At 45.9% G+C, this 15682-nt stretch overlaps 1 pseudogene; it reads right to left on the bottom strand.

The window, feature by feature from the left end:
- LOC138515195 (alcohol dehydrogenase 1-like) overlaps window positions 1-15682 on the bottom strand; it is a 328151-nt pseudogene that overhangs the window by 161641 nt on the left and 150828 nt on the right.

Here is a 15682-nt window from a genome sequence, read left to right as displayed (position 1 = left end):
ACCTGGATAAGCCCCAAAGGGGTGTCCTTGATCCCTAGTCAAACCAACCTGTTATTGCACGCTCCTCTTTCTAGTCACCTGCATAAACTGTCAACCACTCTGGTGTCACAATGCATGCCTTCTAAAGCATGCATTAGCAACTTCAAGTGAGCTGCCCTTCCCCCACAGTGAGACCTTGGGTGAGATAATGCTTAATCAGGCAACCTCCACCCGTGGCTCAAACCTCTGTTCCACCATTGTATGCATGTATGTGGGGCCCATTCCCCACATGATTATTCCATCTGTTACGCACTCTTACTGTTGTTCCTGCAATTGCACACCTTCAACCTTCTCGATGTGGGCTTCTCTGCTGTTCTCAGCGAGTGTTTCAGCTTTATAATTACCGGAGGATAATAATAATTTTACCTTCAAACGTTTGGTAAATATCTTTGGAACACAACTTCATTGGACACTTGCTTGGCTTTCCGTTTAAACACAATTGGATTCTATGTCAAAATCCTGTATTCTGAAGGCTGCACTCAAAAAAGGCAGCTTTGTTTTAAGGTTGATTCAAAGTGACCTTCAACCCGAGGGAAAGGGCAGATTTGTTGGGGGGTTATACCCCAAACCATTGCTATGGAACCGCTGCCCCACCCACCCCCACTTTTCTCATGCATTGGCAGAAATTTCTTATCAGGGGTTTTGACCCCCAACTCTTCGTTCACTCCCCCTCTGACTCCCAGCAAAAAAACATTGCACCCCCACCCCGCCCTCAGAAACATACACACACACACACACACTTCATGCCTTCCTTCTTCCGGGCTGCTGAGGAAGCACCTGTCAGCCCCTGCACACACTCGTGGGGTGGGGCTTGGCCTACTTGGCCTGAAAGAATGCGGCCAATGCTATGCCGTCTTTTTCCCCTCGAGATCAATGGACTGTGGGAAAGAGACCACATGTCCATATTTCTGGGCTCTTGGAATGTGCCCAGCTTATTGAAAGCATTGCTGATTATTCCAGGATTTCTTACTACAGAAGCAAAGGGATGATTGAATACACAGCGTCAAGAGGGGTGCACTTTTCAGAGTGCACTTTATGAGGTATTACACTCAGTCACTCACTGATAAACTTGGTGTGGATTGGGGAGTTGGTCCAGGGAGTCTGCAGTGACACAATTTAACGCAATTGTCAGTATATAGTGTGTTGTATGTTTCGCAGCCATTTCACCTTAGTATGCCATATTTGTACCCTGCTGTTTCTATTAAGAGGAATATTATCACATTGTGATATTTACCTTAGCGAGATTGACAGCAGATCCATAGCCAGTTGAAAACCCACAGCCGAACAGACAAACTTGATCCAGGGGAGCTGCATCATCTATCCTGACAACGGCGCATTCCTCCACAACGGTGTACTCGGTGAAGGTGCTGGTGTTTAAAAAGTTGTGGATAACCTCTCCTTTGCAGCTAAACCTGCTTGTGTTGTCCGACATTAATCCTCGAAATTTTCCTAAACTGTTCGATGAAATACATATTGTCATTTCTGAATTATAGACACCACAGATGCAATCAACTTTAAATTGTTACTATACGCACACATATTCAACATTCATTAGATGGTAAGCACTGCCTATATCATGTGACCTAGAGCTTACCTAATGTGCTTTCACAAACCTTAAAAGCTTCATAGTTCAGTTTGAAAACCCGCTTCACCAAATGACATCTTGGATTCCATCCTGCATTGCCAGGCGTTCTGGATCAGCCTTTGCCCCATCCCCAATACAACCAGTTTCCTTGTTCACTTTCACAAAAGTTGCACAAGAAAGCTATACTGCCACTGACAACAAAAAAATAATTTATAATAATCTACAAAAGAATCAATCGACCTATGGACCCGTTGCTCTTGCTTCAGATTGTGATACAATTCTGGTGGGAGCCATCATAGAACGACTCAATCTATCACTTCATCATGGTGTAGTTCCTGATTCTCAAATGGTCCCTCTCACCACTCCACCCTTCAAAGGTCCACACTTGAGCCCCTCATTCTGACCCTACAGCAGCCTTCCCTTGGGTCACCAAGATTCTAGAACAAGTCATCACCAAACCAAGACCCATTCAGAAAGCCTTCATCCGTTGGACGTTTTTCAGTCTGGCTTCCACTTTAGACACGTTTATGACTGTATGGGAACACAGTCTTGCCAAAGACTTCAAAGTCTCCCTCTCAAAGCTCCTTCTCCTTGATTCGTTGGCAGCCTTTGCACATGACAACGATGACCTCCTCCTGGAAAATGCACTGCAGCATTTAAAATATCTCTTAAATAGTTTCAAAACTTTCCCTCCAACTGACGCCAGACAATAAGACTGGAAGCCCCGTTCATTACAGGTTGTTGCAACATGTTGCATTTCCCCATTAGTCTTTCATATGAAGCCCGTCAGGAACATCCCACGCACATTTACCTGCGTATCTCCAACAACTAAGATACCTCCCATAATGTGGCAACGGAAATTGCCACTAGGGAAAATGGGTGTACCTCAAGTTGATGAAGTGAAAACGGTCGTTTTAATTCGCCGGGCAAATGTCTTTATAAATATTACAACAATCGCTCATCTCACACCCTTCCTGCTTTTGGGGTCTCTACTCCCACTCCACCTTTCCCAAACTGAGAAACGTGAGATTAATTTGGATGTCAATCTGAGCATAAATTCCCAAAGAAGAGAAGTTATTATCAGGTCTGCTTCTACCAGCTGATGATCCTAAACTAGCCCCCTCTTTTATTCTCAAAGGGAGCTCCTCTGTTATGGCAGGATCCCAGGTAGCCATTCCTGGATTAAGTCAATGCCTTTCATGCACATGTCCCTGCATGTCAAAGGAAAAAGCTACATGATATACAACCCCCCCCCCCCGTCCCCGCCCCTCTCATCTGTGCACCCAGAAAGCTCAGACAAGTTACACATTTCCGTGGAGAGCTGTGTTACTTCTGATCATTGATAGGAACTCATTTCAATCGATATGCTTGGTTTTTAAATGCCTGCATGGGTAGCACCCAAATGGCTTATATCCAGAGGTAGCTCCCCCAGCCACCTTTGATCTGATGACATGCTCCTGCTCCAGATGATCAGCTCCAGACACAGATACCGTAACATGCTATAGTGAACATTCCCTGTATTGTCACCTTAGCTACCTTCCATATGACGATCTGTAGCCCGACCATGTCACCATTGGTATTACAGGATATATCGATATCAGACTGGATCAATTTAATGAAAGGAACATCAGAGATACCTTCAATGGGAAGTCTCAAAGTAGGCACTGGTGAGGCATGAGCCACCCATCTATGGTACGCATGCATCTAAGGGGGAGAGATCAGACAATGAGCGATCTAGACAAGTCGCCTTAGTGAAGTATTGAATATCGTCCAACCTACCAAGGAGGCACTGGATCCTGCTACAGGAATTATGGGCTGGGAGTACACAGAGAACTCATTATCCCCAGGACGTCAGGACGCTACACTTCCACCAACTTGTGATTATTAATGTGCTGTAGAACTCCAAGTGAGAAGCAGCCTGCTGGCAAACCAGCATCTTTGGCATTGCCCGCTGATGTATATACTCCATCTTGTTCCACATGTTTTTCAGGGGCATCAACAACATCATCTTTTTTAAAGGTGGCATAAAGTAAGTGCCAGGACACATCCCTATGTGGAGAGTCCAGAGGTCAGGATAAAGGAAAGAAAAGAGAAACATCTATACCAATGAACACTTGCTAATAAGGCAAGAAGAAATAGACTTTGCTTCAAGCAAACACTGACTGTTGCAGAAGAAGAAGTGGCAGAAAAAAGGTGTTTGCCTGGAATCCTTTTGTACTGACATCCACAGGCCAGGCAATGATGTGCACACCAGATGTAAGTGACCTTTGAAATATACAGTGGATCACATTATAAGTTTGGTGGGATGCCATATGTAAATGTGGCGGGATCCCACCAAATGCTATTACCGTTACTGTCCGTTGATCTGCCGCAAGTCCATAGGAGTCCATGGGGGGAATTGCCAGTGAAGTTCCCTTGGGGCGGGGGGAATCTGCTGGTAAATCCGGCCACCCCACCACTAAACGTTTAGTTTGGCAGTACGGGAAAAGTGGCAGTTGTTCAGGAGGGGAAGGAGTTACTGATGGGCCCATTGGTCAGCGCTCACCCTCTAGAACTTGTAAGACAAGATAGCTGCACCATGTGAGGACAGGGGGTGCAGGATTCATTTACTCCAACACGACTCAATAATGAGGACTCAGTAAGTTGGCAAAGGGAAGTCTGTTTAATGACAAGTACATCAAACAGAGAAACAAATGGGAATCAGCAGCGTTGCGATCACCTGACTCGCTCCAACTTCCTCGAACTTTAGTTGAACAGCAATTCTTATAGGCAATATTCGTCATCATTGACGTCTAACTCTAAAAAACTCGACATGCAATATAATTGGTTAGGAAAGGTAACTTATTTATAGGTACTATATCTCTATATGATAATAGGGCATGTGGATTGGATAACTCTTATCGGGTGGGCGTCTACGCCCATCCCACTACATCACACGTGATTGACGTCACTACAAGTATGACGTCTCATTGGTTCTACTATCTGTAGGACGCCAGATAACTTGGTCCATTGTTATTGGGCAGGTTACACCCCTAGACATAAATCCCCATTTTAATTAATAATATGCAGAATGGACACCCAAGGGCATGGTGTACCAGGTTTCAACCTGCCTACCTTCCATCAATCAGTATTTTAGGGCTATGTGTCAATTAGTTGGCTGGGTTTGGTCTCGAGACTGTAGCCTCTTATCAGGAGAAGTTATGGCATCCTGGGTTCTGGATGACATCAGGTGATGGTACCTCTTCGCGCCTGGCTGGTCACGTGTCTGTTCACCATGAATTTGCTTCAGTTTCCAGCTTTTATTGTATTTAATTAAGCTCCGGCACTGCCATCTGCCTGGGCCTCTCTTATCTTGACCTTCACAGGCGAGCTGGTATGCTCCGAAGTTTGGTTCTTGCGAGCTGACGCTCTCCTCCCTTTCTATGGGTGACCTCGATTTCCCAGGCATGAGCCGCTCTCTGTTGAGTTTCGATTCCGCTCTTCTTCTCTGTTCTGGCTGAGTTGTGAAACTTGGCCTGCCAGGCCTCTGTCAGCCCCGGCCCATTTCTGCTTTACAAAATGGAGTCGCACTTGTATAATGTGCCTTATTGAGGTAGATATATGGTTGGCGCTTGCCGCTCTATCTTTTACTAAGCCTTGCAAGCAGTATCGATTTCTTAGCATCTTGCATTCCAAGCCTATTTACACGCGGTTAACAGGTCGCTTGCTTCCATCTTGTCTCTTGGCACTGTTTCCTCATGTTTTAACATTGTCTCTCCTCTGTGTCCATTACATTTATTTTCATAATTACTTACGGTGGCGTGTTCTAGTCGATAGTGACTTTTTGTTCATTCACGAGTCTGTTCAGGCCCTTGTGTCATTTCCACTGGCCTTTCATTAGGGCTCTTGGGGTCTCTTCGTGGACCATATGTAGGCACTCCTCATTTCGTATTGGCGGCAGGTATGGCTGTCTGATAGGGTACTGTGCTGCCCAGGGTTGTCTGGTTATGGGCACTTCAACGGGTACAGATCTTCTAATGTATACTGGGCAAAGTCCTAGTACAACTCTCTGTTGGTTAATTTGCTCTTCATATGTCACGTGCCTTGGCGAGTGCCATCATGGAACCTCGAAATGAGGGGCAGGGGTGCAGGTCATGTCCGGGACCTCCTTTACACCCACCCTCTGGTCGGTTAATCGACCACTTCTGCTTCATTTTTCATCTCTATTTCCTTTGATTCTTCAGTGTTTTGTTCATCGTCTTCAGGGTTGGCACATGCTGGTGTGAACATTTGTGACTTTGAGTCCATATTTTTATCACGCCTTTCAAACTCCTTGCTGTTTTCACATGTTCATCTTTGTTCCAGGGGATTAGCTGGCATTGTCCATTTGGACTGCAATAGATCCATTTTCCTTCATACCTTCTTTGCTTTTTAGGATATGTGAACTTCGTTCCTTCTGGCGCAAATTTGCTGGCCTTCACGAAGTCTCTTATTTCTTCATCAGTTAGGTCTCTATTCTTCCATCTTTGTTCAACATCTACCATTATTTTCATCCCTATGGCTTTCTTCGCAGTTTTCTGGCACTGTGTACTGATTATCTTGATAACACAGAATCCTAGCAATACCATTGCTAGTAAAGCTCTCCGAAACTTTAATGTATCTGCCATCCATTGTGGGACACATGTGGCTAGGTCTCTGAACCAGCTGTCATCGTCCACTTCATCACTTTCATCGATCATCTGGTTTTTCAGGCTTATCAGCATGCTTATGGCCTCTGTTAGGGTTCCGTTTTCTTCATCGTGTGATGGTACAAATGTGCAACATGATTCTCCGATTTTTGCACAAACACCTCCATCCATCGCTGTGATCATGTCAAGCACATATCTGTTTTGCAGGGTCATCAGTCTGATACTCTCAGCTCTTCTTTGATTGCGTTGAATCCTTTTATGGTGGTATTGATGGTCTGCAATAACTCCCATCGGGTTATCTGCAACCATTTAGCATTCACTACAATTTGGATGTGGGGCAGGAGTAATGTTGTTAATACTGTTGAGGTGGCTGCTGAGAGGCTGAATAGCCTGTGTTCATAGGGGAATGCATGAAATGCCTCTTCTGATTTGGTAGAAAAGTAATTTTCTCTTTTCATCCTGGATACCAGTTCCACAGATCTCCTTCTCCTTAGATGAGCATCTGCTTTCGGGAAACTGTCCAAATTCAGGTCATTCTTGGGGATAACTAGTGCAGGAACATGGACATTCACTATTGTGCATATGCCTCCCCAGTTTCTCGGCAGCCTTATTTATACCTTGGATTCACACGCCCGGTAGTGACCCATAATCAATGCGGTTCCATGTACCATTCTTGGGGCGTCGAAGACTTGTCCACAGTTCTGATTCTCTCCCATCTTCCTAGTACCATTGTTTCTGAAGCATAGTTTTGGGTTCTCTAGTGGTACTATCTGCAGGGGTCCCCCTATGTCTTTGACCCATGTGAGTAATTTTGCAAGTTTTGGCCATAATGGCTTGCATCCTTTCCGCACTATGTTGATGGTAGGTTCGTAATGTCCGGCGACCATCCAGCCTCTGCAGATCACCACTCCTTTTTCCCATCTGTCTGGTGAATGCACTGTCCCCCAAATCTGCATCTGGCCCCTGTTCTTCCAACTTCGGCCTTCTTCTGGAGTTTTTCCTCAGATATTTAGCTTCTGGTTCACTTCCCATCTAATTCCTGCCCCTTTTACACGTGGGTTCTCATACCTGATAAAATGGTTCCTAGTATGAGCTCTGTTTCTTGTTTTTATGTCTTGAACATAATCATCCTCATCAGGATCCATTACTTCAGTTGCCCATTTCAGGGAGGCATCGCTGCCCATGAACTGGCCTCTGGTTTTGCACATTGCTACGTGCGACATACAGTGTGCTGTCTGGACATCAATTTCTACAGCCACAAAGATCTTGGATTTTCCCATACTGTATGGTAGGAGTGCACAGATGAAGCATTCTCCTTCTAACTTCCTTCGTCCTACTTCCTTCATGTTTTGGTACCATATGTTGTTTCCGAGATGGGCTGTGCTATCCAGGTAATCATCAAGTTCATTGTTATCTTCATGAGGGCTTCTCTTGACTCTCAGCATTCTTCTGTAGTTTGCTATGACTATGGCTCCAAATGCGTCTGTGCTGCTCTTCCTCTCTGGTTATCTCGGTGGAGCTGGCTGCCTTGACTGTATCACTGTGGTAGGAGAAGGGTTTGTGTTTTCTTTTCTTCCCCTTTGTATGTTGTCATAGATTTCATCTAACCACCATTGGCTCCCCAGCTCCCCAATGCGTGGCTGTGTTGTAGGTCTGGAGCTTGTTCCTTGTGTTTGAGCTGGTGTGCTTGCTGTTATACTCTCTATAGTCCTGACTTTCAGTTCCTCATGCAGTTTCTTTGCTCTGACTATGAATGGGAACAAATACTCCATTAGCATTTGTGTCTTCTCTGTGAATTATTTTGTGGCCACTTCTGTTCTTTTGAGGGATTTTGCCATCCCCTCTGTCTTTGGTTTTTGACTTGGTTTTTCTTGGTCACTTCCAATATTCTCTGGAATTGAATGTATGACAGGCAGTTTCTCCTTCTATGCTGCCTTCGTGGGAGGCCTTGTAGCCATTGACACTTGCCCTTGTTTGTGTGCATTCTGTGTGTGGGTGCGTGCCGTGGTCAGTGCTATGTTACCATTCATCCCGTGCTGACCCTGTCTCCAGCTTTTCTCTTCATTCGTCGCCTCAAGTGTGTATGTGTCACTGCTAATTACATTTAGGTTCAGTTAGTTTGTTTTATCATCAGCTCTTCTGGGAACTGGAATCACTACATAGGGCCTGGGTGCTTTCATAGGACCCGTGTGTACATTATCTGGTGGGTACACTGGAATCGGGACGCTTCATGCACCAATAAAGAAAACAGTTCTGATTGTTTATGACAGAAAAAACAATAATAATCACTGTTCATATGCACATCATTGTTCGGAATGACAGTGTGCAGCATTTTCTTCCAGGGAAGTGGTGGCGCCCTTCTGTTGGGGGTAAAACTAAGTTACTGTTCTGGGCCCCCATGGTGACCAAGTCCATAGTCAATCTTTTATTCTTGTCTTGCTCTGATCTTGTAGCTTTTACAGTTATTATTACTAAAGTGTCGAGTGCTTTTCAAGTGTCCCCCCTCTTGGGTGACGACAGTAGTCTCTGGGTACTCAGTACAGTTCGTGTGCTAGACTATGGAAAAGGGTTAGGCTAGCAGTCTCGGTACATCACATTCATTATGCATAGCGATTATAGGTGAGGTCCCAATGCACGCCTTGAATTTGTCTTGGTCCTGAGGACTTGCTGGAACTTGCTGAATGTGAAAGAATGAAAAGCTGCAACTGCTAAAAATCACACAAAAATAAAATGCTGTAAAAAGAAAAACAAAAATAAAAATAAAAGTAAACATATGAAAAAATAGGAAAAAATTAGAAAAATGAAGAAAAAGGAAAATAAGACGGTGAAGTTCTTGTGTCCGCTCCTTTCGCTCGGTCTCTCTGCGACAGGTTGAAGAACAGTGTCTCTCTCCTTGATCTGTTCCACGGCGGAAAGTCTCACTGTGGATCTCCTCCTTCTAAGGATCTCCTCAGCAGTGGATGACCATAATTGCTTCGTAGTTGCGCTATGATGGCTCTCAGGAGCTTCTTTAATTGCGCGTTCTTTACTGGTTCTCTGAGGAATGCGGGTACGCCAACATTGTTTGGTCTACCCAGGAGTTCTGGAAAGTTCTCAATGAGGTGAAAGAAGACACGGTATGCATATCTGCTGTCCTCTGGTGACAATGACATTCGTTCTGATTTTCTGGTCTCTAGATCATAGGCCTTTTTTGTGACGTGAACAGTTTTTACACTTTCCTGCTGCGTGGATCGCGACCACGTAGTTCAGTTTGTACCACACTTGGTTCAGGAATTCGTTGTTTCTTGGGTCTCTGATAAAGGATAAAGTGTCTGTGGTTCTCCCGATGAGTCCTGGGCATTTCTCTATGATGCGGAAAAATAGAGTATATGTCAGTTCATCAATGATCACTTGTGGTGGAAGCATCTGTACCCTTATCACCGTACTCGGTCAGTATAATGAAGGCTTCCGCGATAACAGTCAGCAGTTGCCAGATTATTTTCTTGTTTGCCGGATCTTGAATACAGTCTGTGATACTGGTAACTCTCCCTACAAGTGATGGATATGTCTCTAATACTAACCGGAAACAGGAAAGCACATCCTCCGTGATGTTTCGACTGGGGGATACCATAGGTTCTGTGAACAAGGTCTTGGTACTGGTTAATATCGTTTTTTGGTTCTCAGGAGTGTCTTATTTTCTTTTTTCCAGAGCCTTAGGGCCTTTTCAATGATTTGCGTGGCTTTACGTTCATATGAGTAGCGTTATTGCAGCTTTGGATGTGCGATTCTCTTCCTTTACACTTCAATTTTAACTGCACAGAATGTCCATATTATTGTCCTTTTATCATCCTTCACTTGGTTTGAGGAAATGTCTTGTTTTGAAAGCCACAATGTTACTGGATTCTTTTGCCGTTTGTTTTGCTGCTCATGCGTCCTTCTTCCTCACCATGGATCTTGTCTGCACGTGCCGATGTTCTTCCTCATGTAGATTATTCAAAGTTAGCCGTAGCTGGAGGGCCCTCTCCTATATAGGGTTTAATTTAGGAAGATCCATCCCCTTCTGCACTGGAGCTTGATGGTGGATGGGGTGCAGTCTTCTACAGTGAACGGGCCATTAAATCTTGGCTCGTCCCACCTTTTCCTGCTAAAGTTCTTCATCAGTACACTGTCACCAGGGAAGACGAGGGGTGCATGTACACCTTGCTCGGTGTCTGCTTCAGCACTTCCTTCCGTGCTTCGTGCTGCGCCGTCCCCCTTTCGCCATCGCTGCAACTGGTCTGTAATGACAGAGGCACTGGATGTCATACAGTCTAGGTACTTTTGCATCTCTGTTCCCAGCACCTCTCTAGTCGGCTGGGCATCACAACTAGCTCTATCTCAAGGGGTAAGGGGGGGTCCTCATCCTTCTGCCTGTAACTATCTTGTGCGGCGTGAGATGATGGTCGGAGCCTGGGTGGTTCCGAAGTGCATACAATGCCAATGGTAGACAGTGCAGCCATCCCTTCTTTAATGTGAGCTTCAACTCGGCTATCCTCTCCTTAAGCAAGCCGTTGATCCGTTCACATATCACATTCCCCTCAGGATGATATGCCAACAAGAACTTGTGCTTTATACCAAGCAACAAACTAATCTGTTCGAAGACTGAATTTACAAAGTGAGCCCCATTATCTGATCTCATTACCTCGCACAACCCCATCTAGGGAACACTTCTCTTACCAGGAACTTGGCAGCACAGGTAGCGTTGGGGTGTGTACAGAGGCCTGCTTATATCCATCCAGAGAATGGACACACTACCACAATTAAATACCTGTACCCGTTGCCCACTTGAATCATGTCGACATAGTCGATATGTAAGTGCTGGAATGGTCCATTTGGTCTGGGAATTATTCCTCTCACTACTTTTAATGTGTGCCCAGCGGTGAACTGCTCGCAGATAATGCAGTTCACCATGAAAAATGCAACATGCTCTGCTAAATTCAGTGTGAACCAGTCTTCTGCGAGCGTTGCAGCAAGATTTTCTTTTGTCATGTGGATGGGGTAGTGTAGTTATTCTAAAGCTACCTTTAGAAGGGTGACAGGCATTACTGGTTTACCAGTGCTGTCTTGCCTCCCTAATCCGTCAGAGGGGTTTAAAGAACACCCTTGACGCTTCCACAGATTTTTCTCCTCCTGAGATGCCTCCCCCTGGAGCTCCATTAGCTGAGTCTGCCCCATATTACTATAGGCTTCTGGTGTGGCTCGCGCTATCATCATCCGCTCATGGGTATGTGTCACCTCCACGTCCATGATTGTTTCACTCTTGGATGCCATACGTTTGGCTTCCGTGTCCGCTTCATGGTTGCCACATGACACGAAATCTGTCCCCTTGGTATGGGCGGCGCATTTCACGACCACTATGCCCACTGGGAGCTGTAATGATTTTATCAGCCTGTCCAATAAGGCTGCGTGCTGCACTGGCGTGCCGTCTGCTCGGAGGTAGCCCCTCCTTTTCCAGAGTGCTAGTCCTGCGTGCACGGTGGACGCCACATCGGCGGAGTCACTATACACTGTTACTTCCTGGTCGGCATGATTCTCAATGGTGAGTATCAATGCCAATAGTTCTGCAGCCTGTGCTAAATAATGGGATGGTATTCGTTCACTAACGAGTACTCGAAACTCCCTGTTCGCCAGGTGTTTCACACAGGCCATGCCTGTATACTTTTGTCCATCTTCTTGGTCGATTCTCGAAGACCCATCAATGAAGACGATCTCTCCACTCGCCAGGGCATTTTCCTTTACCATGGGGATCTCATCATAGAATTCCTCATAGTTTGCACAGTCATGTATAGGTTCTCCCTCTGTGACTGTCTCAGCTATGAACATAGCAGGGTTTACAGTTTTACATCGCACTATCTTGATCGATGGATTAGAGATAATCACCTCATAGGCGGATGCTCTTTGAGATGTCAGTGTGCCCTTTGGCTTCTCTAGTATGGCGAACAGTGAGTGCTCAACATACAATGTCATGGAGCACCCCATCACAATGGATGAAGCCTTTTCGATAGATAATGCAGCACCAGCTAGGTTTTGTTTGCATGGGAAGTGGCCCTTCTTGACCGGGTCCAGACTCCCACTGTAATATGCTAGGGGCATGTACTCCAGCGAGGTTCGCTGTGCGAGCACTGCCGTCATAAAATTGCCATTGGTGTGCGAGAACAGTTAGAATTCCTCTGCGTAATTAAGAATCCCGAGAACTGGGGCCTTAGAAATTGCCCCTTGAGTTCTGCAAACGCTTTTTCCATTGCCTCAGTCCAGTCGATATCTTCCCTTGTCGCCTGGACCTTCTTTAGGGCCTGCAGTAAGGGCTTGGTATATGAGCTGTAGTCAAAGACCCATGCTCTGACATAATTGCACATGCCTAAGAAGCTTTGCATTTGTTTTATCTTGCGCGGCTTGGCTGTGTTCATGATAGCTTCAGCCCTTTCTGGGGTTACCTTTTTCCCTTCATGCGAGATCAGTTGCCCTATGTACAACACTTCTTGCTGACAGTACTGTAGCTTTTCCTTATCAACTGTGTATCCTTTCTCAGCCAGTATAGTTAGTAGCTGGACAGAGTCACGCCTGCATTGCTCTTCAGTGGTGCTGCAGATCAGAATGTCTTCTACATACTGCAAAACAACACTGGCCACCGCAATATTGTTGAGGTCCGTTTGCAGCCTCTGTTGAAAATAGACGGGGACTCGCAGTACCCCTGTGGCAACTTCATGCTTTTCAGGCGCATTTGTCTGAAAGTGAATGACGTCAGGTCTTGTGATTCATGGTGCAACGGAATCGAGAAAAACTAATTTTTCAAATCAATTACCGTGAAATATTTTGCCTCAGTGGGTATGTTACACAGTATTGTGGATGGATTAGGGACTAGAGGGAATTCGGCTTCAACTATATCGTTTAGTGCTCGTAAATCTTGGATCAAACGCCAAGACACTCCCTTTGATTTCTTGACAGGATAAATCACTGTATTGCAAGTTGATTCTGACGTCACTAGGATGCCCTGCTCCATCATGGCAGAAATTGTCTTTGCGATCCCTTCCTCTGCCTCTCTGGACATGGGGTATTGTCGTGCTCATGGCAAAATCGCTCCTGGTTTCAATTTGATCTTCACTTCACCTGCCCCCTTCAGGAGACCTATGTCATAGGGCCCTGTAGTCCATACTGCGGCAGGCACTTGGGCCATGTCATCATCAAAGTACTCTGGACGTATCAGTGCCAACAGCATTCTCTGCGGCATTTCCCATTTGATCATTTTGACCCAAAATATGAGACTCACTTCTACCCTTGTCTCCTCTAGGTCGGGGTGCTCTTCGAACAGATCGTCATCGGTGACGTCAGTCACTCGATACCCTTCTTCAATGGTGATAATCGCACACCATTGTCTGCCTTCATCGTCATATCCTTCGACCAATACGACTTTTACTCGCAATGCAGCCGATTGTATCATTAAGGGAAATACTTGTACCTCCTCTTTGTGCATGGGTATTCTTAATCTGAATAGAAACTCAACAGGGGTTCTCATAGTTTTGTCTGCGAGGCCTGGCAATCCCACCATAAGCACCCGCACGCCATATGCAAAGACTTCTGGTTCTAACGGTATAGCTCTTATGGCTATACGTCCTGAGTATGCTCTGATCATTTCGCACACGTTTGAATAATGCATTCCTGGGGTGGAGCACACTATACCATTCTCGGTAAACGTGATGGTCATGTTTAATTTAGTCATCAGGTGCCGACCCAGAATATTTACTCGGGTCTGACGCGAATATAACAAAGGTACATTCATTTCGCGCTCCCCCACTGGAACTGGGAGTGCGTCTGTAAAGGGAACTCTACTATGAGCTCCCGTGAAACTCTGAGTATCTATAGCCTCGCCGGACAAGGAAAACTTGCTTTCTCGTATGCACGAGCGCATTGCACCCATGTCAACTAAGAAGGAATATTCTTTCCCCCCTATGGTGACATTCACCCTTGGTTCCCTGTTAGGGTCTGGTGTCACTGATAGGATAGAGCACATCAGAGTCCCCCGTGAGCTGTCCTATATCATGTACAGGTTCGGTCCACTGTATACTTGTGTGCTCCCCCATTCCCACGGTTAACTCCCCCTCCGGAATTATTACCCTGTATCATCTGTGGCGGCATCTGCTCGGGTTGTCCCTGTGGCAAATTCCCCATGTTCGGTGGTTGAACCGCTTGCTGTGCACCTTGCTGCATGCCTGACGCCTGCGGCTGCACTGCGTAATTTTGTGCACCGCCCTGCTGCAGGGTGGCAGGTTGATTCACCATGCCTGTCCCCAGCCCTTGGCTGTTTTGCCACATGCCTTGGCTTCTGCACATGCGCGCTACGTGTCCTGTCATTCCACACAGCCAACACACTGGCGGTGGTCAGGCCATTTGTCCATCTGGCATAGCTGGACCACCCATCTGTGCATTCTGAAAGCCACCTTGAACATTCTGAAAACCTCCTTGGTTACCTCGAAACCCTCTCTGATTACTCTGCCATCCTCTACTTCCAAAACCCCTTCTCCTCGGGTAAAATTCTGTGTTACCCTGATTATTCTGCAATGGGTTTGTCGCTTGCTGTGTGCTTGGTTCGGCTGGGCTGGTGAGCATGGCTCCCTCGAGAGCATACTTCGAGAGCTTCTTTTGCACCAGCTTTGCCTCCTCTCCCTTACGAGTTGCCTCCTTTTTCCTAATCTTTTCTTGCAACAATCTACAATAGTGTGCAATTGTCAACTGTATTTCAGCCCATGGTTTAGCTTCTATTCCTACCAATTTCTTAAGCTGTTTTTGCACTGGCTCTGGTAACTCTTGGCACAATATATGGTATAATACAAGGATAGATTTTGTCCAAGACTCATGCGTTTCGAGTACCCATGCGTCTTGAAAATTCTGGATATAAATCAACGGATCCTCTGATTCTTTCATTTTTCGAGTCATTATAGCTCCCATATCAGACGTGTCTGGATATAGCATTTGCAGTGCTTTCCACACTGCTGCCCTACAGTTATTAAATGGTGCTCCGACATGGGAGGTGTTAGTTAGGGTCACCCTAGGATAGCCTGCCCGTTTCCATACATCATCGGCTCTTTCACCAAGTATGGCAATTAGGAGGCACTTTATGTCTCCTATAGCTAAGGTGACACCCCACGTCAATTTCTCTGACTCATGTATCCACTTTCCGGCTCCCGACGTCAGCATTGAAGCTTATTTTTAAGGTTCTCTCGGTCCATGTGTGGCCATGGAATATATTGTGGTCTTGCTCCCCCCTTTTCTAGCAACGGGGATTGGAATGCACAGTCCTCCTTCTCTTTCCCCATAGCTCTCCGTTCTATTGCCAGTGTGGCATTCCCGCCTTGCCGTCTACCTGGCAATGCCCTTA

Source organism: Ambystoma mexicanum, chromosome 6q (assembly GCF_040938575.1).
Source record: "Ambystoma mexicanum isolate Mex_15411 chromosome 6q, UKY_AmexF1_1, whole genome shotgun sequence".
Taxonomy (NCBI): Eukaryota; Metazoa; Chordata; class Amphibia; order Caudata; family Ambystomatidae; genus Ambystoma; species Ambystoma mexicanum.
This window is presented reverse-complemented; position numbering and strand designations above follow the sequence as displayed.